The following is a 25,996-nucleotide window of genomic DNA, read 5'->3' as shown; positions in this document are numbered from 1 at the left end:
GGAGGACAACTAATGTGATACCGTTATTCAAGAAGGGTGGTAAGGATAAACCATGAAACTACAGGCCAGTACCTATCATCTGTGGTCGGGATAAACCTCCAGAAAACATTCTGAGAGACAGAATTCATCTCCACTTGGAGAGGCAAGGATTAATCAAGGATAATGGACTGATAATGTCAATCAAATTTGATTGAATTTTTTTGAGGAGGTGACAAGGTGTATAGCTGAGGGTATTATAGTTGATATAGTCTGAACATCCCGCATGGCAGATTAGGGAAGAAGCTAAGAACCCATGGGATCCAGCGCAACTTGGCAAACTGAAGCAGAATGTCATGGTCAAAGGGTGTTTTTGAAACTGGAAGCTTGTGTCCCGTGGTGCTGCATGGTGTTCAGTGCTGAGTTTTTTGCTATTTGTTATATACAGTGATGATCATTATTTATGAATGCAGGTTTGATCAGTACTTTTGCAGATAGCATGAAAATTGTTGGTATGGTATACAGCAAGGAGGAAAGCCTTAGGCTGCTCAGAAGCATAAAATCCCTACAGTGTGAAAGCAGGCCATTCGGCCCATCAAGTCCAAACCAAACCTCCAAACAGCATCTCACCCGGACCCAAGCCCCCGCCCTATTCCTGTAATCCTTTTTTGCAGCAGGAACAGCAGGAGCAGTGAGAGCGAGGAGCAGGGGCCTGCCGGGAGGTAAGTTCTTCATTTTGGCAGCGGAGTTGAGTGGGAGCGGTCGAATTGCGCTCTCGGAAGGTGAGTGAACTGATATATTTGGGCAGTGGCTAAACCCGAGACACTACACGCGTGGTGTCTCCCACCCGCCCTCCTCCTCTGACCAAAAAAAAACGACTCTGGTGTGTTGATAAGGTAAGTGTTTTTCTTTTTGTTTTCTTTTTGTTGTTTTTTATCGTGTGCTGGTAAGTAGAGTGATTTGGTACAAATTTTTTTCATTTCATTTATCTAGTATTTGATATTATAGTAGGACTAAGTTAAGCTTAAGAGTAAAAATGGCAGGAGATCCCAGACCCATGTTATGCTCCTCTTGCTCAATGTGGGAGCTCAGGGACGAGGCTGATGTCCCTGACTCCTACACGTGCAGGAAGTGTGTCCAGCTGCAGCTCTTGTTAGGCCGCATGATGGCTCTGGAGCTGCGGATGGACTCACTTTGGAGCATCCGCGATGCTGCGGAAGTCGTGGATAGCACGTTCAGCAAATTGGTCACACTGCAGATTAGGATTGCTGAGGGAGAAAGGGAATGGGTGACCAAAAGGCAGAGAAAAAAAAGCAAGAAGGCAGTGCAAGTGTCCCCTGCGGTCATCTCCTTCTAAAACAGGTATACCGTTTTGGATCCTGTTGGGGGAGATGGCTCACCAGGGGAAGGCAGCAGTAGCCAGGTTCATGGCACCGTGGCTGGCTCTGCTGTACAGAAGGGCGGGGAAAAGAGTGGAAGTGCTATAGTCATAGGGGATTCGATTGTAAACGGAGTAGATAGGCAGTTCTTGGTCGAAAACGAGACTCCCGAATGGTATGTTGCCTCCCAGGTGCACGGGTCAGGGATGTCTCAGATCGACTGCAGGACATTCTGAAGGGGGAGGGTGAACAGCCAGCTGTCGTGGTGCATATAGGCACCAATGATATAGGTCATAAACGGGATGAGGTCCTACAAGCAGAATTTAGAGAGTTAGGAGCCAAGTTAAAAAGTAGGACCTCAGAGGTAGTAATCTCAGAATTGCTACCAGTGCCACGTGCTAGTCAGAGTAGAAATGAAAGAATAGGCAGGATAAATGTGTGGCTTGAGAGATGGTGCAAGATCCAATTCAAGAGTGAACTATGTGGTAAATGGAAAAGCCCTGGGGAAAATTGATACACAGAGAGATCTGGGTGTTCAGGTCCATTGTACCCTGAAGGTGGCAATGCAGGTCGACAGATTGGTCAAGAAGGCATACGGCAGGCTTTCATTCATCGGACGGGGTATTGAGTACAAGAGTTGGCAGGTCATGTTACAGTTGTATAGGACTTTAGTTCGACCACATTTGGAATACTGCGCACAGTTCTGGTCGCCACGTTACCAAAAGGATGTGGATGCTTTGGAGAGGGTGCACAGGAGGTTCACCAGGATGTTGCCTGATATGGAGGGTGCTAGCTATGAAGAGATGTTGAGTAGGTTAGGATTATTTACATTAGAAAGACGGAGGTTGATGGGGGACCTGATTGACATCTACAAAATCATGAGAAATATAGACAGGGTGGATAGCAAGAAGCTTTTTCCCAGAGTGGGGGACTCAATTACTAGGGGTCACGATTTCAAGTTGAGAGGGGTAAAGTTTAAGGGAGATATGCGTGGAAAGTTCTTTACGCAGAGGGTGGTGGGTGCCTGGAACGCCTTGCCAGCGGAGGTGGTAGAGGCGGGCACGATCGCGTCATTTAAGTTGTATCTAGACAGATACATGAATGGGCAGGGAGCAGAGGGATACAAATCCTTGGAAAATAGGTGACAGGTTTAGATAGAGGATCTGGATCGGCACAGGCTTGGAGGGCTGAAGGGCCTGTTCTTTGTTCTTGAATTGGGGTCATTGGGTTGGAGGATCAGTTTCCTGTGGAATTAGCAAATCAGCTGATATTTTATGGGCGTAAATTGCTACTTTCCATAGAAGTGCTGTTTCTGGGGTGAAATTGAATCAGAGATAGTAGGAACTGCAGATGCTGGAGAATCCGAGACAGCAAGGTGCAGGGCTGGATGAACACAGCAGGCCAAACAGCATCATAGGAGCAGAGAGGCTGACGTTTCGGTCTCTGTTTCTGGGGTGCATTGGTTATACTGGGACACTGACAGATATGATTGGAATGTAATTGTACCATTATGGTTTTCTTACTCCCATGTCCTGTGCCACACATTACACTCTATTCAAAACAGAAAGCTGTCTTCGGTGAGACCCTGTTGAAAATATAAAATGCTTTTTTTGTATTTTTTCACAGGATGTGGAGTTTGCTGGCTAAGTTGGCATTTATTGCTAAGAGTGGGAATCTGGAGTCATATGTGAGCCAGGATAAGGAACAGCAGATTTCCTTCCCTAAAGTACATTCATAAACCAGATGGATTTTTATGACAATTGACAATGGCTACATGGCCATCATTCATCCAGCTTCTTATTGAAGTCAAATTTCACATTCTGCCATGATGGGATTTGAAACCATCTTCCCCAGAACATTAATCTAGGATTCTAGATTGCTAGACCAGAGACATTAGCACTACACCACCTCCTTCACATTTGTGTGATTATATATCTCCATCTCCCACAGTCATCGACATTTCTCATAGTATAGGGGATTCCTATGTTCTGGAACCTGTGCAAAAGACATGTGGCCAGTCAGAAGATTGGACAGAATCTAAAAAACAGCAAAGAATGACCAAAAACCTAATAATTCGTGAAAAATTTGAGTAGGAAGGAAAGCTAGTCAGAAATATTAAAAAAAGATTGTCAGAATTTCTATGAATTGGCAAAGTGAGCACTGGTCTGTAGAAAGTGAGTTTGGAGAATTAGTAATGGAAAGTAATGGAAAGTAAGGAAATGGCAGATGACTTGAACAGGTATTTTACACCAGTCTTTGCTGTAGAGGATGCAAGTGACACCCCAAGAAGCATCAATAAATTACAAAATGGAAGTGGCAGAGGAACTCGTCGAAGGCTGAGGGGTGACCTTATACAGGTTTATAAAATCATGTGTGGCGTGGATAAGGTAAATAGCCAAGGTCTTTTTCCCAGGGTGGAAGAATCCAAAGCTAGAGGGCATAGGTTTAAGGTGAAAGGGGAAAGATTTAAAAAGGGCACGAGGGGTAACTTTATCACACAGAGGGTGGTGCGCGTATGGAACGAGCTGCCAAAGGAAGTGGTGAGGCAGGTATAATGACAACATTTCAAAGGCATCTGGATGGGTACTTGAAAAGACAGGGTTTAGAGAGATTTGAGCCAAATGCTGGAAAATGGATCTGGGTTAGATTGAGATGTGGACAAGTTGGACTGAAGGGTCTGTTTCCGTGCTGTATCATTCTATGACACTATGACTCCATAACTCAAGAAAATCATAATCACTAGAGAAATGGTACTGAGTACATTGTTGGAGCTGGGGTCTGATGAGTGCTTGTGTCCTGTTGGACTTCATCCTAGGGTCTTAGAAGACGTGGCTGATGAGATGGTTGTTACATTGGTTTTAATTTTTCAAAATTCACTTGATTTGGATAGTCTCATTACATTGAAGACAGAAAGCAGGAAACTATAGGCTTAACTTCTGTCATAGGTAAAAATTATTGTTTGGAAAACTTAAGTTTGAAGAATTGTGAAGAAAGAAATGTGCTTCAAGTTTTGTGGAAGTCCCTTGAGGGCTCCCTTTAAAAGAGGTTATTGAAGTGAATTTGTAGGCATGCTCGCCAAGTCCGTGGGTTTGTTTGCAAACGTTTGGTCATCCTACTAGGTAACATCGTCAGTGCGCCTCCGATGAAGCATCAGTGTTCTGTCCCACTTATTATTTATATGCCTCAGCTTGCTGAGGTGATTGGCATTACTTCCGGTTCAGTTTCTCAGTGGATTGAACACAGGGTCTAATTCAATGCGTTTGTTGATGGAGTTCCGTTTGGAATACCAGGCCTCCAGGAATTCCCTGGTGTGTTTCTGTTTGGCTTGAGCAGCTGAAAAGGGTGGGCTTTAGTCAGCTGGACTGAGGATAAAATACAGCTCATGGCAATTGGGGATGATACCCCCATTTCAAATACACGTGAGGAAGGACATATTTTAAAATCTCAGCCGAAAAAGCAATTCTGAATGAATATTTCCAGCTGATCTCAGCCCATTTCTGAAGCAAAGGTCCTGTACATCAGCTCAGGGTGAAATCTACTTGTTCTTTTGAAAAATGATTGAAAGAACACCTCAGGTTTGCATTTCCTGAGCATCAGCACAACACATTCCAAACTGATCTATACTTAATCCTTTTCCCTTCAAAATAAGCCATTGGCCAAAGAGCTTTTTCAGAAAACAAACCTCTGCCAAGAGATGTGATTTTATTTTCTCTCTTCACCTGAAGAGTTATCTGTGTTTGAGTATTGTTTGCAGGTAGGTTTTGGAAATAATTACAGGGATCAGCACTTATGCTTCAATATGACTATGTGTATAAATCAATGATTACATGAGAATTGAATAAATTTTGTTTTGATAATAAATTGATTATTGTGCCCATTAAGGAATCTGCAAGGTACAGACTTTTGTTTAAAAACCTGATGTCAGTCCAGTTTTTAATTGGTCATCCTATACACTGGAAAAAGTATTTTTATTTTATGTTGTGACCACAGAGTGCATTTCTCCAATCTTGGTTGGAACAAATGGTTTCAAAGCAATTTCTATGGCAACTTTGAACATCACAGAGGTTGCCATCACTCATAATGGCATTATTCATAATTTCCTCCATGTTAACTTTAATCATCGAAATTTAAATATTTATGGCACCACATGAGGCCATTCATCATGTGGGCCAGGTCTTCACTGGAGCATCCTGAAACTGACACCATTTCTTTGCTCTCACTTCAGAACGTCCTCTGCTGTAAATATTTATCTATTTATTGAGTATAAGGTGCAGTTTTGATATCTCAATGAAATCCTCAGCCATGGATTTGGTCAGTGCTGCACTCCCTCACAACTGATCGTCCGACAGTGCTGCATTCCCCTCAGCACTGATCCTCTGACAGTGCGGCACTCCCTCAGTACTAACCTTCTGAAAGTGCGGCACTCCTTCAGCACTAACCCTCTGAAAGTGCAGCACTCCCTCAGTACTGACCCTATGACAGTGCGGCACTCCCTTAGCACTGACCCTCTGACAGTGCGGCACTCCCTCAGCACTGACCCTCCGACAGTGCGGCGCTCCCTCAGTACTGACCCTCTGACAGTGCGGCACTCCCTCAGCACTGACCCTCTGACAGTGCGGCACTCCCTCAGCACTGACCCTCTGACAGTGCGGCACTCCCTCAGTACTGACCCTCTGACAGTGCGGCACTCCCTCAGTACTGACCCTCTGACAGTGTGGCACTCCCTCGGCACTCACCCTCTGACAGTGCAGCACTCCCTCAGTACTGACCCTCTGACAGTGCGGCACTCCCTCAGTACTGACCCTCTGACAGTGCGGCGCTCCCTTGGCACTGACCCTCTGACAGTGCGGCACTCCCTCAGTACTGACCCTCTGACAGTGTGGCATTCCCTCGGCACTGACCCTCTGACAGTGCGGCGCTCCCTCGGCACTGACCCTCCGACAGTGCGGCACTCCCTCAGTACTGACCCTCTGACAGTGCGGCACTCCCTCAACACTGACCCTCCGACAGTGCGGCACACCCTCAACACTGACCCTCCGACAGTGCGGCACTCCCTCGGCACTGACCCTCCGACAGTGCGGCACTCCCTCGGCACTGACCCTCTGACAAGGCAGCACTCCGTCAGTGTTATGGAGAAAATGTGCTTGGCTTGGAATGAGTTTTGAATCGAGCACATTATAACTCAGAAGGTACCCTGTCAAATTTAACTGTCATGGAATCAAGATATAGCTGATCTGCTGATGGATAAGACTGTAACATGTAGAAGCTGAAGTAAGCCATTCAGTCTATCAATTCCACTCCACCATTCAATGACATTTTGGTTAATCTGACGATCTTCAACTCCACCTTCCAGCATTTTCCTTAACCCTTGATTTTCTCAATTATTAAAAATCTGTTGATCTCATAATGCCCCAGCCACACATCCCTTTGAGGTAAAGATTTCCATAGATTCACTACCCCTTAAGCAAATAAATTCTTCCTCATCCATGACTGGGAAAAGATGAACTTTTGGCCATTACAAACCAAAAAAGGGGAGGGAAATGGGGTTGAGAAGCCGATCAGTTATGATCCAATGGCACAGCAGACCTGTTGGTCTTAATGGCCGAATTCTGCTCCAAGATCTTGTGGTCTAAAACATGACGCAATGAGCTGCAGAAATGCAGTGTGAATGACCACAACCAGTAGCAAGGGAACATGAGGAAACCGGGATCAGCACCGGATTGTGAAAGAGCCAAGTGCTGCATCATCTGCATCCTGTCAGCATGGTTCACAGGACAAAGATTGAGAGACCAACAGGATGTAATGATATTCACGATCTCATCATTGTCCCAAATGGCAGACAACTAGCAAGATGTTTGTGAGGGTGAAGTCTCTGATTACGACATAGGAAACATGGCAGTCATTTGATGCACAACAAGAACGCAACAATAGTTTTGCAGCAACTACTCTCAGTTGCACCATAGTCAGCTGGACTGAGGATAAAATACAGCACATGGTAATTGGGGATGATACACCCCATTTCAAATACACATTAAAGGATCAATTACACTCACCTGTGAGGAAGGACATACTTTAAAATCTCAGCTGAGAAAGCAATTCTGACAGTGCAGCACTCCCTCAGTACTGACCCTCCGACAGTGCGGCACTCCCTCTGCACTGACCCTCCGACAGTGCGGCACTCCCTCTGCACTGACCCTCCAACAGTGCGGCACTCTCTCAGCACTGACCATCCGACAGTGCGGCGCTCCCTCAGTACTGACCCTCTGACAGTGCGGCACTCCCTCAGTTCTCATCATTTTATGCTGAATCAGAGGTGAGAGTGTCATTCAGCCGGACATTTCCAAAACCATTTCCTTTCAGTGGTCAGACTGTGGCTGCCTACCTTAATTGTGCCTCCCTCAGACAATTAGTGAATCCTTAAGAAACACTGTGGCCTTGAAACTGGATGGGGCTGACCTGTTTTATGTCTGTAAAATTGGCACCTAATGGTCAGACATGGCAGGACAAGTACATGTGTTAATTTTATGATCGAGTGGTGCCAAATTCCACATTGGACGGTGATCCATACCAAAGTGAATCATTGGAAAATAGGAACAGGAGGATGCCATTCAGCCAGTTAATCCTCTTCCTGTATTCCCCATGATAGCAGCTGATCACTCCCTTCAATGCTTTTTGTCTGCACTACTCCCATATCTCCATACATATTTATTATTTAGAAATCTTTCAATCTGTACAAGCTGGATAGGACCCTGTTGAACAGGAATGGGCCCAATATCCTTGCTGGGAGGTTTGCTCATGCTATTGAGGACATTTTAATCTCATTTGGCAGAGATGTGCAGCACAGAGTAGATGTAAGCATCGGGAGCAGTTCCAATCAGATATATAAGGAATACTAGGATTCTTCTGCAGGAGGAGAAGACATGGGATAAGGCACACAGGATCTCTAGAAAGCTAAATTGTATCTATATCAATGCAAGGAGCTTGACTGGTAAAGCAGATGAACTTAGAGCATTGATCTGCACATGGGAACATGATATTGTCGCAATCACAGCAAAATAATCGAACGAAGGACAGGATTGGCAGCTCAACATTAAAGGTTATAGAAGTTTCAGATATGATGGTGGGTTGGGGGAGGCATTGCAATATTGATAAAGCAAACCATCACTTCAGTAATGTGAGAGGACATCTGAGAAAGCTGTTTAAATGAGACCATTTGGGTAAAGCTCAGAAATTGAAAAAGTGGTCATGACTTAGCCGGGATTATACTACAGGCCTTGCAACCATCACACAGAGATAGAGGAGGAGATATGTCAGCAATCACAGAGAGTTGTGAGAGAAACAGAATTATATTTGTTGGGGATTTCAATTTTTCGAACATTAACCGGATCATCTTAGTGTGAAATGATTACACAAGGTGGAATTTTTAAATTCCATCCAGGGGAGTTGTTTTGTGCCAGTATGCAAATAGTCTGTCAAGAGACGGGGCAATTCTGGACCTAATACAACAGAATGAATCTGGTTAAGTTGTCGAAGTGTCAGTGGGCAAGCATTTTGGGAGCAATGATCATAGGGATAGTGCAAAGGTTAAATATCTAAACTAGGGGAAAGCCAGTTTCAATATATTTTGACAGGATCTGACAAACGTAGCCTGGGAGCACTTACTTGTAGTTAAGTCTACATTTGGAAAGCAGGGTCTTTTAAAAGTAGTATAGTGAGAATTCAGGGTCGGTATGTTCCTCAAAGAGTGAAGGGCAAGGACAGCGACGAAAACAGAAGTTGCTGGAAAAGCTCAGCAGGTCTGGCAGCATCTGTGGAGAGAAATCAGAGTTATGTTTCGGGTCCAGTGACCCTTCCTCAGAAAACTGATGGTTGCCAGGAAAATGTCAGTTTATATGCAGAAGATAGGGTGGTGGGAGGGGGCAAGGAATAAAGAATAGGTGGGGATAGAGCTCAAAGGTTGAGAAGACCAATTGGACAGATAAAGGAGTGGATAATAATTTGGCTAGGAGGGTAAATAGTTGTTAATGGAGGCTGTCAGTGGGTGACAAAGGCAGCCTATGTGATACCAAGGCCCAGTGTGTGGAGGTTGAGGTAACGACATGGGACAGCTCCAGCCATGAAGTTATTGACCTCGATATTGAGTCCGGAGGGCTGCAGGGTCCCCAATCGGAAAATGAGGTGTTGTTCTTCCAGCTTGCACTGATCTTCGCTGGAACACTCAGCGAGCCTGAGACAGAGATGTTGGCCAGGGAACAGGGTGGTGCGTTAAAGTGACAGGCAACTGAAAGCTCAGGGCCTTTTTTGCAAACAGAATGCAAGTGCTCTGTGCAGCAGTCATCCAGTCTACACTTCGTTTCCCCAATGTAGAGTAGACCACATTGTGAGCAGTGAATGCAGCAGACTAGATTGTGTGAACGTAGACAAGCAGGAGCTGGAAGGACACAGCAGGCCAGGCAGCATGTGGAGGAAAGGAGCAGTGAACATTTTGAGTATTACCCTTCTTCAGGACTGGATGGGGCGGTAGGCGGAGCTGCAGATAAAGGACGGAGGAAAGGGCGGAGGCAGAATGGTGGTGATAGGTGGACACTGGTGATAGGTACGACCTGGTAATGAATCCATTTAGTGGCTGGAAGGAGTGTCAGAAGGTGGAATGGAAGGGAAGAGGTGGGGCTGGAAGGGGAGGAAGGGAATGGACGGCAAGGTTATTTGAAATTGGAGAACTCAACATTGAGTCGTCTGGGCTGTAGGGTGCCCAAGCGGAAGATAAGGTGTTGTTCTTCAAATCTGTGTTCCGAGTCACTGCGACACTGGAGGAGGCTGAGGCCAGACGCATCAGAGTGGGAGTGGGACGGGCAAATGAAATGGGCAGTAAGCAGGAGGTTCGGTTTGCCAGGCGGAGTTGTTTGGCAAAATGGTTACCTAGTCTACATTTGGTCTCACCGATGTAGAGAAGGCCACATCGGGAGCACCGGATACAATAGACTAAGTTGGAGGAGATGCAGGTGAAGCTCTGTCTCACTTGGAAAGTCTGTTTTGGGCCCTGAATGGAGGTGAGGGAGGTGGTGTATGGGCAGCTTTTACGGTTACGGGGAAGGTACCGGGTGGGTTGGAGTGGTTGATAAGGAGTGTGGCGCAAACTAAGGAGTGGCAAAGGGAATGGCCCTTGCGGAAGGCAGAGATGGGTGGGGAGTGGAAGATGTTCCAGATGGTGGGGTCTAATTGGAGTTGGCAGAAGTGTTTGAGGATGATATGTTGGATGCGGAGGTTGGTGAGGTGCAAAGTGAGGACAAGTGGGACCCTATCTTTATTATGTTTGGAGGGGGGTGGTTGTTAAGGGCTATGGAGTGGGGAATGGAGGAAGTGAGGCGGAGGTCTGTCTAGATGACAGAGGGGAGAAAAAAGCATTGTTTAAAAGTGGTGGACATCTGGGATGCTTGGGAGTGGAATGTCTTCTCATCAGAGCAGATGCGACAGAGACGGAGAAATTGGGAAAATGGGATGGAGTTTTTGCAGATTACAAGGTGGGAGGAGGTAGTTATGGGAGTCTGTGGGTTTATAGTAAATGTCGGTATGCAAGCTGTTGCCAGAAATGGAAACGGAGAGGTCAAGAAAGGGGAGGGAGGTGTCTGAGATAGACCAAGTGAATTTGAGGGTGGGGTGGAAGTTGTTCGCGAAGTCAATGAGCTGATCCATTTCAGCCTGGGAGCAGGATGCAGCACCAATGCAGTCATCGACGTAACAGCGCAACTGAGGGTGAGGACTAGTTCAGCGAAGCAGAGGAGGGGTTTGTTGGAGAGGAGAAAACTGAGATCCTGTAGACTGTTCTTGTGGGGTATGGACGTGTACAGGGATTGAACCCCCATTCTAAAGATGAAGCGCTGGGGGCCAGGGAACTGGATGTTTCCAAAGAGGTGGAGGACATGGTTTGTGTCCCAGAGGTAAGTGGGGAGTGCCTGGACCAAGGTGGAGAGAATGGAGTCAAGGTAGGAAGAGATGAGTTCGGTGGAGGCAGGAGCATGCGGAGACGATGTGTCGGCCGAGTTGGTTGGGCTTGTGGATTCTAGGGAGCAGGTAGAACCAGGCGGTCCGGGGATGGGGGAATATAAGGCTGGAGGTAGTGGAGAGGGGGTCAACCAGAAGTGATGAGGTCATGGACTGTGTGGAAGATGGTGGCTTGATGGGCCATGGTGGGGTCATTGTCAAGGGGGAGGTAGGATGTGGTGTCGGAGAGTTGGCGTTCGGCCTCTGCGATACAGAGGTCCGTCCTCCAGACTACCACCGCCCCGCCTTTATCAGCGGGTTTGATAGTGAAATGGGGATTGGTGCAGAGAAAGTGAAGCGCTGCACGTTCGGAGGGGGAGAGGCTGGAATGGGTGAAGGGGGTGGAGAAATTGAGGCGGTCAATGTCGCATTGGCAGTTAGCAATGAAGATGTCTGGGGTGGGTAAGAGGCTGTGAGGGGTTGTCCAAGAGGAGGAGGAAGGTTGGAGGTGAGAGAAGGGGTGGTTGGGAATCTTTATTGAAGAAGAAGGCGCGGAGGCAGAGGTGGCGGAAGATGAGTTCCATGTCATGGCAGGCACGGAACTTGTTGAGTTGGGGGTGGAGGGGCACGAACATGAACCAGTTATCTGGACAGACCGTTCGGCCTCAGAGAGGTCAAGGTCAGGGAGAACGGTAAATATGCAGCAAGTTTCGTGGGTGGGGATTTGGGGAGACTGAAGGAGGGGAGAGGGGAAGCACATTGCAGAGAGCATTGAGTGGAGAATCCGGAGAGAGAATTGTTTCTGGGGGCATTGAAGGTGTTCTGAGTACGGAGCATTGAAGGTAGGTCCAAGTTGTGAAGGTTTAAAATGTACCTGTAGGCCTCGAGGGATGAGATGGTGGTGAAGACAGGAACTGAGGAAGGTCACGTGGCTGTAGTGGTAACTTGTAGTTCCCTGGCCCCCAGTGCTTCATCTTTAATACGGGCGTTCAATCCCTGTACACATTCATACCCCACAAGGAAGGCCAACAGAATCTCAGTTTTTACTTCTCCAACAGACCAATCCTCTGTTTGCCTACCTAGGATTCCAGCATCTGCACCTTTTTTGTCTCTAACTAGATTGTGGGAAGTGCAGGTAAAGTGCTGCTTCACCTGGAAGGTGTGTTTGGGCCATAAGATACTGAGGAGGGAGGAAGTAAATGGACAGGTGTTACACCTTGTGCAGTTGCAGCGGAAGGTGCCTTGAGGCTGTGGGGGGATGGTGCGTGGTTGCAGGGGGTGTTGAGAGTCAGGGAGAACTATGGAAGGCTGACAAGGGAGGGGAGGGGAGTATGTGTCTGGTGGTGGCATCTCGCTGGAGGTGGTGGAAATGACAGCTAATGATCCTCTGGATGTGGATGCTGGTGGGATGGTAGGTAAGGATAAGAGGGACCCTATCGCTGTTGTAGGAGGGAAGAGAAGAGGTGAAGGCCAAAGTGTGGGAGATGGGTCAGACCCAGGTGAGGGCCCTGTCAACCATGATGCTGGGGAATCCTCGGATGAGGAAGAAGGTGGATATTTCAGAGACCCCCTTGTCAAAGTTGGCATCACTGGAACAGACGTGACGGAGACGGAGGAGCTGGGAGAATGGAATAGAGTCTTTACAAGAAGCAGGGTGTGAGGATGTATAGTCCAGGTAGCTGTGGGAGTCAGTGGGTTTGTAGTGGATATTAGTGGCCTGTCTATCCCCAGAAATGGAAACAAAGATGTCAAGAAAGAGAAGGGAAAAGTCAAAAATAGACCAGATGAACGTGAGAGCAGGGTGGAAATTGCAAGTGATATTGATAAACTTTTCCAATTCCAGACGAGAGAGGGAGGCAGCACCGGTGATATCATCGATGTATTGAAGAAAGAGCTGTGGGTGGGGGCCGGAATAGGACTGGAATGGGAATGTTCCACATTTCCCATGAAGAGACAGGCATAACAGGGGTCCATGCGGGTACCCAAGGCCACCCCTCTGACCTGAAGAAAATGAGATGAGAAAGAAGAGAAGTTGTTGATGGCAAGGGTGAGCTCAGCCAAGCGGAGGGGGGTGGTGGTGGGTGGAGACGGTTCAGGCCTTTGTTCCAGGAAGAAATGGAGAGCTCTGAGACCATCCTGCTGGGGCTGGATGTGTAAAGGGATTGCATGTCTATGGTAAAGAGGAGATAGCTGGAGCCTGCAAAGTGGAATCTCTGAAGCTGGTGTAAAGTGTCAGAGGAATCACAGATGTACGTGGGTAGGGACTGGACCGGGGAGAAAAGACAGAGTCGAGGTAGGAAGAGATGAGTTCCGTGGGGCAGGAGCTGGCTGAAACAATGGGTCTGCCCAGTCAGTCCTGTTTGTGGATTTTGGGAAGGGGGGAGAAGTGAGCTGTGCGAGGTTGGGAAACTTTGAGCTTGGAGGCAGTGGAGGGGAAATCACCAGATGAAATGAGGTTAGTGGCTGTCGTTGACACAATGGCCTGATGTGCCATGGTGGGGTCATGGTCCAGGGGGAGATAGGACAAGGTATCTGAGAGCTGGCACTCAGCCTCTGCAATGTAGAGGTCAGTACGCCAGACTACAACAGCACCACCCTTATCGGCAGGCTTAACAACAAAGTCAGGGTTAAATTTAAGCGCACAGCGTGCAGTCAGTTCAGAGGGAGATAGGTTGGATTGGGTGAGGGGGACAGAGAAATTGAGGTGACCAATGTCACATCAACAGATCAATTGCAGGTAAAAGGCCAGACGGAGGAGTCCAGGTGGAGGGAGAGTGTTGGAGCTGGATGAAGGGGTCTTTGGGACGGGGAGAGGACTCTTGTCCAAAGAAATGCACACGGAGGTGAAGGCAACGGAAGAAGAGTTCAACGTCATGTCATGCCTGAAATTCATTAAGATGGGCTAAAGCTGAGGCCTTTGCTGAGTACAGAACATTCAGCATCAGAGAGCAGAAAGTTAGGAGGGATAGTGAATACCCGACAGAAGGTGGGGTTGGGGGAGGGGATGGAGTCAGAGGAAAGGGGAGGGGAGGAAGGTTCCGGAGGCCATCTCTAAGTTGTTGAATCTTGTGGGTCTTGATGCCTGAAAGGAAAAGAAAAATTTTCTTGTTAGCACAACACATGGCACTGAGTGTGGACCTCAGGATGCGACGAGAGTAGCTGTCAGTAGAACGTTGAACCTGTCGTCCTGGGTAGATTCAAAGTACAAAGGACAAAACATGATTTGGAATCCACGTGGGGTGAGTCTGAGCCGCAGGCAGTCACTGAGAAATGTGATACAGCTATGGAAATGAGTTTTTGCAAATACCTGGTCAAACACCAGGAGTGACAGTGAAATTAATGTCACTGGACAAGAAGAAAGATTGGAATGAAAACCCATTGGAGACAGGAGCAGAACTTCTTCAAAGTGGGCATGCCTAAATGTGGCAGTGAGTTAAATACTAAATAAAAACCAATTTTCCAACAATTTCTATTTTTAACTCTGATTTACAGCATGAGAACGTCCAGGAAACCCTGGGAGTCAAGGGATATTGAGAGTTTGATAATGAAAAAGGGAGAAGTATATGTCAGATACAGCGCATTGAAAACAGGGAAGGCCCTTCAGGAGTATAGAGAGAGTACGGGCTGCTTTAAAAGGGTATTAGGGGGACAAAGAAGGTCAAGAGATATCTTTGGGAGATGGGATCAGGGAAAACCCCATGGCATTTTATAAATAATTCAGAGTAAGACGATTACCAGGAAAAGGGTGGGACCTATCAGAGGCCAAAATGTCAACCTGTGTGTGGAGCTAGTGAACATGGGTGAGGTCTGAAATGAATATTTCTCACCTGTTTTCACAGCGAAGACATTGCAGAGCGGGATTTCAGGTGGCACGATAAGTTTCCAGAATACAATAAGATTAATAAGGATGTGATCCAGGCCGCTATAAGAGGCAAGGGAGGAGATTACTGGGGCCCAGGCAGAGATATTTAATACTTCACTGACCCTGACCACAGGTGAAGTGCCAGATGACTGGAGGATGGTTAATGTGGTCCCTTTGTTCAAGAAGGACAGCAGGGATAGGCCAGGGAATTACAGAGCAGTTAGTCTGACATCAGCGGTAGGGAAACTATCGATAAAACTTCCGAGGGACAGGATTAATCAACACTTGGAAAGGTAGGGATGGATCAGGGACAGTCAGCAGGGATTTGTTAGAGCAAGATCCTGTCAAACTAATTCAATTGACTTTTTGAGAAGGTGACTAAATATATTGATGAGGGTGGTGTAGTTGATGTGGTTTATATGGACCTCAGTAAGGCCTTTGACAAGGGCCCACATGGAAAAGCTGATCCAAAAGGTAAGAGCCCAAGGGATCCAAGGCAAGTTGGCAAACTGGATCCAAAATTGGCTTACAACTAGGAGGCAAAGGGTGATGGTGGAGGGTTGTTTCTGTGACTGGAAGCCTGTGTCCAGTAGTGTACCAGTAGGATCAGTGCTGGGACATTTGCTGTGTGTTATATACGTTAATGACTTGGACGTGAATGTAGAAAGTTTAATTCATAAGTTTTCAGATGACACAAAAATTGAGCGTGTGGTTGATATCAAGGAGGATGGTCTCAGGCTACAGTCTGATGTTGATCAACTGATAAATTGGGCAGAGTGATGGCATTTGGAATTTTATCCCGACAAGTGCAGGTCTAATGAGGGGAGGATTTGCGCAATTAATGGTTGATCATTTGTGAGCACTGAGGAACAAAGGGATCTTGGTGTACAAGTCCATAAACCTCTGAAGATGTCAGCACAGATAGAAAAGGTGGTGAAGAAGGAATACGGGATGTTTTCCTTCATTAGTTAGGTCATAGGAGCAAGGAGCTTGCATCTTTTTTGCTTCTTTGCTCCCACAACCTCTGGAGTCAAATATTCAAAAGTTAACAACCCTCTGAGTGAAAAACAATTCTCATTTTGGTCATAAGTGGCATGCCCCTATTTTTAATCTCCCTGCCTTGTCTGTCCCTTTAAGTATTTTGTAAGTTTCAAAGAGATCACCTCTTATTCTTTGAAAGTTTGGAGAATACAGGGCATGTTTGCCCAAACTCTCGTCATAAGATAGTCCTGCCATCCCAGGAACAAATTTAATGAACCTCCACTGCACTCCTTCTATGGCAATAATAGCTTTCCTGAGATAAGAGGACCAAAACTTTTTTCCTTTAATCATTAACAGGAAGCCGGCATCACTGGCTAAGCAGCATTTATTGCCCATCCCTAATTGCCCAGAGGGCAGTGAAGAGTCAACCACATTGTTGTGGGTCTGGAGTCACATGTAGGCCAGACCAGGTAAGGATGGCAGTTTCCTTCCCTAAAGGACATTAGTGAAGCAGATGGGTTTTTCCCCAACAATCGACAATGGATTCATGGTCGTCATTAGATTCTTAATTCCAGATTATTATTGAATTCAAATTCTATCACATGCCATGGCAGGATTTGAACCCGGTCCTGGTGGTGTTATCACTGGACTGTTAATCCAGAGACCCAGACAATGTTCTGGGGATGTGGGTTTGAATCCTGCCATGGCAGAGGTAAAATCTGAATTCAATAAAATATCTGGAATTAAGAATCTAATGATGACCAAGAATCCCATTGTCGATTGTCAGAAAAACACATCTGGTTCACTAATGTCCTTTAGGGAAGGGAACTGCCATCCTTACCTGGTCTGGCCTATATATGACTCCAGACCCAACAGCAATGAGGTTGACTGTTAACTGCCCTCTGTTAGTAATTCATGTTTTCTTCTTGTCTTTGGTTTCATAAAATTCATAAAAGTTTGATCTTCAACCAGAAAAAACAGATTTCCAAAGCTCTCTTAAACACTCAGCTCTTGTCAGGCCCAGGCACAATTGGAGGTTGTTGGCCTTGTAGTTAACCAGAAAATTGAAAAATGTAATAATCTAAAATGCTGAATATGTTTTTCAACCTTGTCCAGCTAGGCAGTATATTTCTTTGGCCATTGTTTTCTTCCTTTTTTGTAATTTGTTCATGGGAAATGAGTGTTGTTGACTCGACATGCCTCTATTGCCCATCCCTAGTTGCCCCTCAAAAGGTGATGGTGAGTTGCCTCCAGTGCCTTGAGAAAGATGTGCTCCTTCTCCCAGCTTATAAGCAGAAACTGAAGCGTGAGGATCGGTACAGAAAGCCATACAGTGCTGGTCGGAGGTAACAGACATGCTCCTCCATGACTGTTTGGAGTCGGTGGATTGGTCCATGTTCAAGAACTCAGTGGCCAACTTAAATATTAGTATCACTACCATCACTGACTTTATCAGTAAGTGTGGAGAGGACTGTGTGCTAAAGTCGTTAATCTGAATGTTCCCCACCCAGAAACCATGGATGAACCGGAGGTTCCACTCCCTACTGAAGCCCGGGTCTGAGCTGTTCTGGTTGGGTGACCCTGACCTATACAGGAAATCTAGGTATGATCTTCACAAAGCCAACAGGGATGCCAAGTGACAATACCAGACTAAACTAGAGCACCAGGCTAACCACACAAACACACGCTGACTGTGGAGAGGCTTACACGATATAACACGTCTGTACACGACAAACAATAACACCTTCCAGTCGCCAACCATTTTAACTCCCCCTCCCAGTCCCTGGGTGACATGTCCATCCTGGGCTGCCTCCAGTGTCACAATGATGCCACCCGCAAACTGGAGGAGCAACACCTCATATTCCACCTTGGGAGCCTACAGCCCAGTGGCATAAACGTGGAATTCACCAGTTTTAAAATCTCCCCACCCCTGGCCTCACCCCATGTCCAAGCCTCCTTCTCATCCCCGCCTCCTTGACCTGACACAACCTGTCCATCTTCTCCCCCACTTATCCACCCCACCCACCCCACTGACCAAACCCCACAACTCCCTACCTGCACTCACCTCTCACCATCCCACTTGTCTTGCCCAGCCCCACCCCTCCTCTCTCTCTTTATCTCTGAGCTCCCTTCCCCTGGCCCATTTCTGACGAAGGGTCCTGACCCAAAACGTCAGCTTTCCTGCTCCTCTCATGCTGCCTGGCCTGCTGTGTTCCTCCAGCTCCACACTGTGTTATCTCTGACACCAACACCTCTGCTTTCTCAGAGGCTAAGGAAATTCAGTGTGTTCACAAGGACTCTTACCAAGTTTTATAGATGCACCACAGAAAGTATCCTATCAGGATGCATCACAGCTTGGTATGGCAGATGTTCTTCCAAGACCACAAGAAATTACAGAGAGTTGTGAACACAACCCAGTCCATCACAAAAACCAGCCTTCCTTCCATTGACTCCGGAAAGTAGCCAATGTAATCACAGCCCCTTCCCACTGCAGTTATACTCTCTTCCACCCTCTTCCATCAGGCAGAAGATACAAAAGTTTGAAAACACATACCAACAGATTTAAGAACAGCTTCTTCCCTGCTGTTACCAGACTTTTGGACCGGTCTCTCTTATATTAGAGTTGATTTTTGTCTGCAGCTTCTCTGTACCTGTAACACTGTATTCTGCATTCTGTTCTTTTATCCTGATGTCTTGATGTTAGTACGATCTGTCTGGTTAGCATGCAAAACAATACTTTTCACTGTATCTCGGTACATGTGACAACAATAAATCAAATCAAATCAAATTTTGAACCGCTGCAGTCCATTTGCTGTAGGCTGACCCACAATGCCTTAGGGAGGGAATTCCAAGACTTTGACTCAGCAACAGTGAAGAAACAGCAACATATTTGCAATATATTTCCAAGTCAGGATGATGAGTGGCTTGAAAGGGAACTCAGAGATGATGGTGTTCCCATGTAAGTGCTGCCATCGTCCCTACAGATGCAAGTAGCTGTGCATTTGATAGGTTTTGTGTTAGGATCTTTGGTGAATTTCTGCAGTGCATCTTATAGATGCTCTGAGAGTTGGTGGTGGTGGGAGTGGATGTTTGTGGATGTGGTGCCAATCAAACGAGCTGCTTTGTCCTGGATGGTGTCAAGCTTCTTGAGTGTTGTTGGAGATATACCCGTCCAGGCAAGTGGGAATATTTCACCACTCTCCTGACTTGTGCCTTGCAGGTGGTAGACAGACTTTGGGGAGACAAGAGGTGAATTACTGTAGCATTTTTTGTATCTGACCTGCTCTTGTAGCCACTGTGTTTAAGTGGCAAGGGCAGATGAGTTTCCGGTCAATGGTAACCCCCAAGATTTCAATGGTGGGGGATTCAGAGATGTTCATACAATTGAATGTCAAGGGCCATGGTTAGATTCTATCTTGAAAGAGATGGTCATTGCCTGGCAATTGTGTGACACAAATGTTATGTATCACTTGTTAGCCCAGGCCTGAATATTGTCAGGTCTTACTGCATTTGAACATGGACTGCTTCAGTATCTGAGGAGTTGTGAATGGAGCTGAACATTGGGCAATCATCAGCGAACATCCCCACTTCTGACCTTATGATAGAGGGAAGGTCAATGATGAAGCAGCTGAAGATGGTTGGGCGTAGGACATTACTCTGAGGAAATCCTGCAGAGATGTCCTGCAGCTGAAATGACTGACCTCCAACAACCATAACCTATGTGCCAGGTCTGAATCCAACCAGCAGAGACCTTTCCACCAGTTCCCATTGATAGCAGATTTTCACAGGTTCTATGAAAAGCAGCTTTGATTTCGACAGCAGCCACTCTCACCTCACCATTTTATTCATCTCTGCACACCAAACTATAAAGGGCCACCTGTGATTAAGTATATAAATACAAAGAAGGTTCAAAAACATTAATAGTTATTGGACATAAGGCAGAAATTGACTAGGACCAAATTTAAGACCAAGGAGAAGGGTTTAAAATTTGTAAAGGTAAGAAATCAGTTAATCTTCGGTCCTGCAAAGGAGCTTGACAGGGTAGACATTGAGAGATTGTATCCCCCAGGGCTAGGGAATCTAAAACGTGGCGAGAGTGGGAGGCAGTCTCAGGATAAAGGACCAATAATTCAGACTGAAATGAGGAGAAATATCTTCATTCAAAGGGTTATGAATATTTGGAACTTTCCATTGTTGACTATACTTAAGGTTGGAATAGACAAATTTTTGGTGTCTCAAAGAATCAAAGGAAATGAGGAGCGGGCAGGAAAGTGTAAGTACAGCAAAAGATTAGTCGTGATTTCACTGATTGGTGCAATGGGCTCGATGGGCCCAATAGAATACTCCTGCTTCTTTTTCTTATGTGCTTGTTTCTAAAGGAAATTTCTGTGCGCTCTAATTGCTGATTTTGTGCATTTGAGGTGAAAAGATAGGGCCCACTGTCTAGGAACAAAAAGCAAATGAGAGAAGATAGGTGATAAACTTTCATATTCAGATCCCAACTCTGCTGCTCCTCGTTCCTGTTTTTTGTAGAGCAGGTAACCACACGGGGGCAGCAGAAGTACATTATCAATCTATGGCAGCATTAAACTGAACAAAAAGTTGCATTTCAAGCGCACACAGGGACTGTTGGTCAGGAAGCAAATCGAGTAGATATTTCACTCAAACTAAGATCCCACAAACAGCAATGAAATGCTGGTGGAGTGGGTGGATAGGTGGCAAATGAGGTTCAATGCAGAGAAGTGTGAGGTGATTCACTTTGGTCGAAGAACATTGGAAGCCAATAAAAACGAAGGAGTACAATTCTAAAAGAGGTGCAGGGGCAGAGGGAGCTGGATGTTTATGTGCACAGATCATTGAAGGTGGCAGGACAGGGGGAGAGAGCAGTAAATAAAGCATAGAGTGGCCTTCGCTTTATTAATAGGGGCTTGGAGTACAAGAGCAAGGAAGTGATGTTGAATTTGTACAAGACACTTGCTATATCTCAGCTGGAGTGTTGTGTACAGTTGTGGGTGCCATGTCATAGGAAAGATGTAAATACATTGGTGAGAGTGCAAAGCACTGTATAGGAATGGTTCCAGGAATGAGAAACTGCAGTGATGAGAATAGATTGAAGAATCAGGATAAATGGGGTTTTATTTTGGGATGGCAAGAAGTAAACGAGTGGGGTGCCATAGGGTTCGGTCCTTGGACCCCACTTATTTACAATCTACATTAATGACTTGGATACAGGGATAGAAGGCTCAGTAGACAAATTTACGGACGACACAAAAATAGGCGGGAAAGTAAATAGCAATGAGGAAATTAGAACGTCACAAATGGATACAGATAGGTTAGGAGACTGGGCCAATATGTGACAGATGGAGTTTAACTTGGATAAGTGTGAGGTGATGCATTTTGGTCAGAAAAATGGGAAGGCAACCTATTGTCTAAATGGGGAGAGACTTCAGGAAGCTCCAGTGCAGAGGGATCTGAGTGTCCTTGTTCATGAGTCACAGAAAACTAGTGCGCAAGTACAGCAGATAATAAAGAAATCAAATGGAATGTTGGCTTTTATAGATAAAGGAATAGAATATAAAGGCAAAGAAGTGTTGCTGCAACTGCCCCAAGGCATTGGTGAGACTGTATTGTGCACAGTTATGATCCCCTTATTTGAAGAAAGATGTCATGGCATTGGAGGTAGTTCAGAGGAGGTTCGCGAGATTGTTCCCAGAGATGAGAGGTTTGTTGTATGAAGAGAGATTGAACATTTTAGGCCGGTACTCTCCGGAATTTAGAAGAATGAGGGGAGATCAAATTGAGGTGTTCAACATGATAAAAGGTACAGATAAAATCGATGTGGAACGGATGCCTCCTCTTGTGGTGCATTCTGGGACGAGGAGTCATAGTCTTAGGATAAGGGGTAGCAAATTTAAAACAGAGTTGAGGAGAAACTACTTCTCCCAAAGGATCGTGAATCTGTGGAATTCGCTACCGTAAAATGCCATGGATACTGGGACAGTGAGTAAGTTTAAGGAGTCAGACAGATTTTTAATTGGTAATGTGTTGAACAATTAGGGGAGAAGGCAGGAAAATGGGGGTGAGGAGCATATCAGCCACGATCGAATGGCGGAGCAAACTTCAACGGGCTGAATGGCCTAATTCTGTCCCCATTTCTTATGAACTTATGAACTAATGAAGTTGTGACTGTTCTCCTTGGAGAGATGGCAGATGAAGTATAGGAGTTGGGAGGTCATGTTGCAGCTGTACAGGGCATTGGTTAAGCCACTTTTGGAATACTGCATGCAATTCTGGTCTCCCTGCTATAGGAAGGACGTTGTGAAACTTGAAAGGGTGCAAAAAAGATTGACAAGGATGTTGCCAGGGTTGGAGGGTTTAAGCTACAGGGAGAGGCTGAATAGACTGTGACTATTTTCCCTGGAGCATCGGAAGCTGAGGTGTGACCTTTTAGAGGTTTATAAAATCATGAGGGTCATGGATAGGGTAAATAGACGAGGTCTTTTCCTCGAGGTGGGGGAGTCCAAAACTAGAGGGCATAGGTTTAAGGTGAGAGGGAAAACATTTAAAAGGGACCTAAGGGGCAGCTTTTTCACGCAGAGGGAGGTGCGTGTATGGGATGAGCTGCCAGAGGAAGTGGTGGACGCTGGTACAATTACAACATTTAAAAGGCATCGGGAAGGGTATATGAGTAGGAAGGGTTTAGAGGGATATGGGCCAAATGCTGGCAAATGGGACTAAATTAATTTAGGAATATCTGGTCAGCATGGACAAGTTGGACTAAAGGGTCTGTTTCGGTGTTTTACATCTCTATGACTCAATGAGATGAGAAAAATCTGATAGAGGGTTTCAAAATCATGAACAGGTTGGACAGGGTAGATAGGGAGAAGCTGTTCTTGCTTGTAAAAGGAACAAGAGTGAGAGGCGTGTAGATTTAAAGTGATGTGCAGACAAAGCAAGGGTGAAGTGAGGAAAGACATTTTCACACAGCGAGTAGTTAGGGTGTCGAATGCACTGCCTGGAAATGTAGCAGAGACAGGTTTAATTGAGACATTCAAGAGGGCATTGGATAATTATTTGGTTAGTGCAAGGATAAGAGGAAAAACAGGAGATTAGCACTAGGTGATGCCCGTTTGAAGAGTCGGTAAAAATAGTGGGCTGAATGGCCTTCTTCACCATTTACACTTCTGTGATTCCGTGATGACAATCTACACCTGCATCACATGCCAGTAGAATACACAGTAACCCACTGCACAAAATGGCCATGTCTGTGATTCTAAGGGGAGTAATCCTTAGTCAGGTCAAGGCCTTCAGTCTGGCGGTCCTGGCACATTAGATCCAGTCCAGCCTCTGATACCAGTTAGGAGCATGTGAACAGTCACTCACTCACTCAGGGCAGTGAAGGTCAATACTCTCTCCTTGTGGGAATTAAGGAGCTGAAAGGCAGACACACCACTACCAACCTTGGCTCTATATGCCCTGTTGCAGGCTGCTTTCTCCTGGAATGAGAGAAAGGCAGGGATCGAGTGAGTTGAAAGACAGTGGCACAGCAGTTAGTGCTGGTGCAGGTGGGGAGGTGTCCCCAGTGAGTGAGTGGGCAGTGCAGAGGTATGCAGGGTCAGTGGTGTCGGGGGTTAGGGCAGGTGAGAATGATTGAGGGAAGGTTGTTGTCGGCAATAGTGAGTCTGGTAGAACACGAGACTTGGTGGGAAGTGTGAGAAGGTCATTGACCTGCTCCCTGTGGTACTGGGCATTCACCCAGTGGTTGAGACCACAATGACCTGGGTGGCAGCCTCAGAGCAGCCTGCCAGGGCCTGTTGCCTCCTTTTCCAGTCCTGGGGGAGCAGGACATTACCCCCTCTGCACCATTCTGTCTATGACGACCTCCAGGTCGCTGACTATAAAGTGAGATGTCAATCTTTCCTAATCTGCCAGATCTGGGGAAATTGTCAAAAACTGTGCAGCTCCGGGCTAACAGGGAGAAAATGGCCTTTTCACCAGTATTCCCAGAGAAGCCGAGTTGCAGTGAGTACTACTGGTCGCAGTGAGGTGAGAAATTGAGTTAGCATTGGATGAGGGTGGTCCCATAGGAACAAGTAGTTAGTTAGAGAGCTAGAGATGCTAGCACAAGAAAACTCACTCAGGCTCACAGAGAGAAACCATCCATGTAACTTGATGAAAATAACAAAGTATGGTAAGATTTGGCCCTGGGTGACCTCTCAAATATTCACAATGTCACTGAATGATTTACATGCACTTCAAAGAGAGACAAGGCATTGGCTTAATGCCTTATTCAAAAGAGGAAACTGTGACATTGTAGAATTGACTCAGTACAGGTGAGAGGAGTGAATGTCCTTACCCAAATGCATACACACCAGGCCTTGTTATCACATGGAGTGCTATTACAGACCACCATTGTTAGCGACTAACAGTCCCCATTAATAGCTATTCTCCCTCCTAGCCAGATTGTTATTCATTTCTTTGTCTGTCCAATTGTTCTTCTCTGTTTTTGGGGTCTATCCCCTCCTGTTGTTTACTTTTTATCCCCTCCCCTCACCTATATCCTACATATAAACCAACATTTTCCTAGTTACCATCAGTTCTGAGGAAGGATCACTCGACCCAAAACATTAACTGATTTCTCTCCGCAGATGCTACCAAACCTGCTGAGCTTTTCCAGCAATTTTTGTTTTTGTCACCAGACCATGAGCCTGGTGTACTGGATTAATAGTCCAGTGAAAATACTTTGAGCGTACCATGTTTTGTCATTGACATGTACTTGCTTGCAGGTTACTGAGTGGTTGTGACAAGGCCCAACAACTCTTTGGAATGAACTTCTTTTGCAGAGAGCCCACACTGACCAGACTGGCCAAATACATCCCTCTGCATTAGGAGACATTATGCTTCTATCCTAGTTTCTGTCTCAGGTACTAGCCTGCGATGCTTGCTCTTCCTTGGAAGCATGCATAGGTTGGTAAAGAGCAAAGAGAAGCAGTTGAATTGAAATGTAGAATTACACATCTCATTGTGTTAAACTAGAGCTGAAAATATCTGAAGGTGTCTCCCAGGCACTGTGTACAGTCTGCAGAGTGATATTTAACTTTCTCATGATCTACAATGTGTTTAGAATAGAGTTTTTAAAACTCCAGCAGGATGCGCCCTACAGGATCTGCAGGCAGTTTTTAAACCACAGAATGTCAGTATCAACAGAAGAACAGAACCTCCTGCCAACACTCAGGGAATCCTTTGTTTTTTTGCAGAACTGGGTCAACCTGCCTCACAAGCAACAAAGGATTATGTGCCAACCCCTGCACTTTGTAGGTAACTCCAGTCTGGGATTGTGGAACTGGAGTCAGGAAACACTCAACAGCAAGACTGCAGCAAATTTCAAATTTTGCAAGAACAACCCTTTATGATATCCAAGGTCAATTTAACCTGAAGCACCACTGCAGATTTCTGGAATTGAATAAGTGTGACAGGGATCTCACTCTCTGTTTGAGCCTGAGGGAGGGTTTGGCCTTGAGTCACCAAACCCGGGTCATCGTGAACAAGAGAGTTTGGGGGTGCAGGGCGGTCACACAGAAGGGGAGTCATGATCTGGAGGAAGAGAAGGGGGTTCAGGAGTGAGGTTACGAGGGAACGGGGGTGGGGAGTTGACTTTCAGTGGGTTTACCCCATCCTGAAGAAAGTCACCGTGGAGTAGTGACTGCCTGTTTATAAGCCCTTGGCAGACCTAACAGGTTTGCCGGGGTGTCCTGTCTAGTTGTTGACTCACCTGCAGATCAATTACAGAAAATGGCTTTTTAAGAGCCTCAACTGC

At 46.1% G+C, this 25,996-nt stretch overlaps 1 long non-coding RNA gene across 5 annotated transcripts in view; it reads left to right on the top strand.

Annotated features, from left to right (window-relative positions):
* Window positions 1–25,752, top strand: part of LOC125483442 — a 102,656-nt gene extending 76,904 nt beyond the window's left edge. For 4 of the 5 annotated variants that reach the window (XR_007262391.1, XR_007262383.1, XR_007262387.1 and 1 more), the window contains one exon: window positions 2,982–5,232. This is a non-coding gene — a long non-coding RNA (uncharacterized LOC125483442). Of the gene's footprint in view, window positions 1–2,981; window positions 5,233–25,436 lie in introns of those variants that run through there. The other variant, XR_007262384.1, reaches the window with a different exon arrangement.
* Window positions 25,753–25,996: the final 244 nt, after the last annotated feature.

The sequence above is a fragment of the Rhincodon typus genome, chromosome 7 (genome assembly GCF_021869965.1).
Source record: "Rhincodon typus isolate 14 chromosome 7, sRhiTyp1.1, whole genome shotgun sequence".
In the NCBI taxonomy this organism is placed as follows: domain Eukaryota; kingdom Metazoa; phylum Chordata; class Chondrichthyes; order Orectolobiformes; family Rhincodontidae; genus Rhincodon; species Rhincodon typus.
The sequence above is the reverse complement of the archived record's forward strand: the minus strand, read 5'-3'. Positions and strand labels throughout refer to the sequence as shown.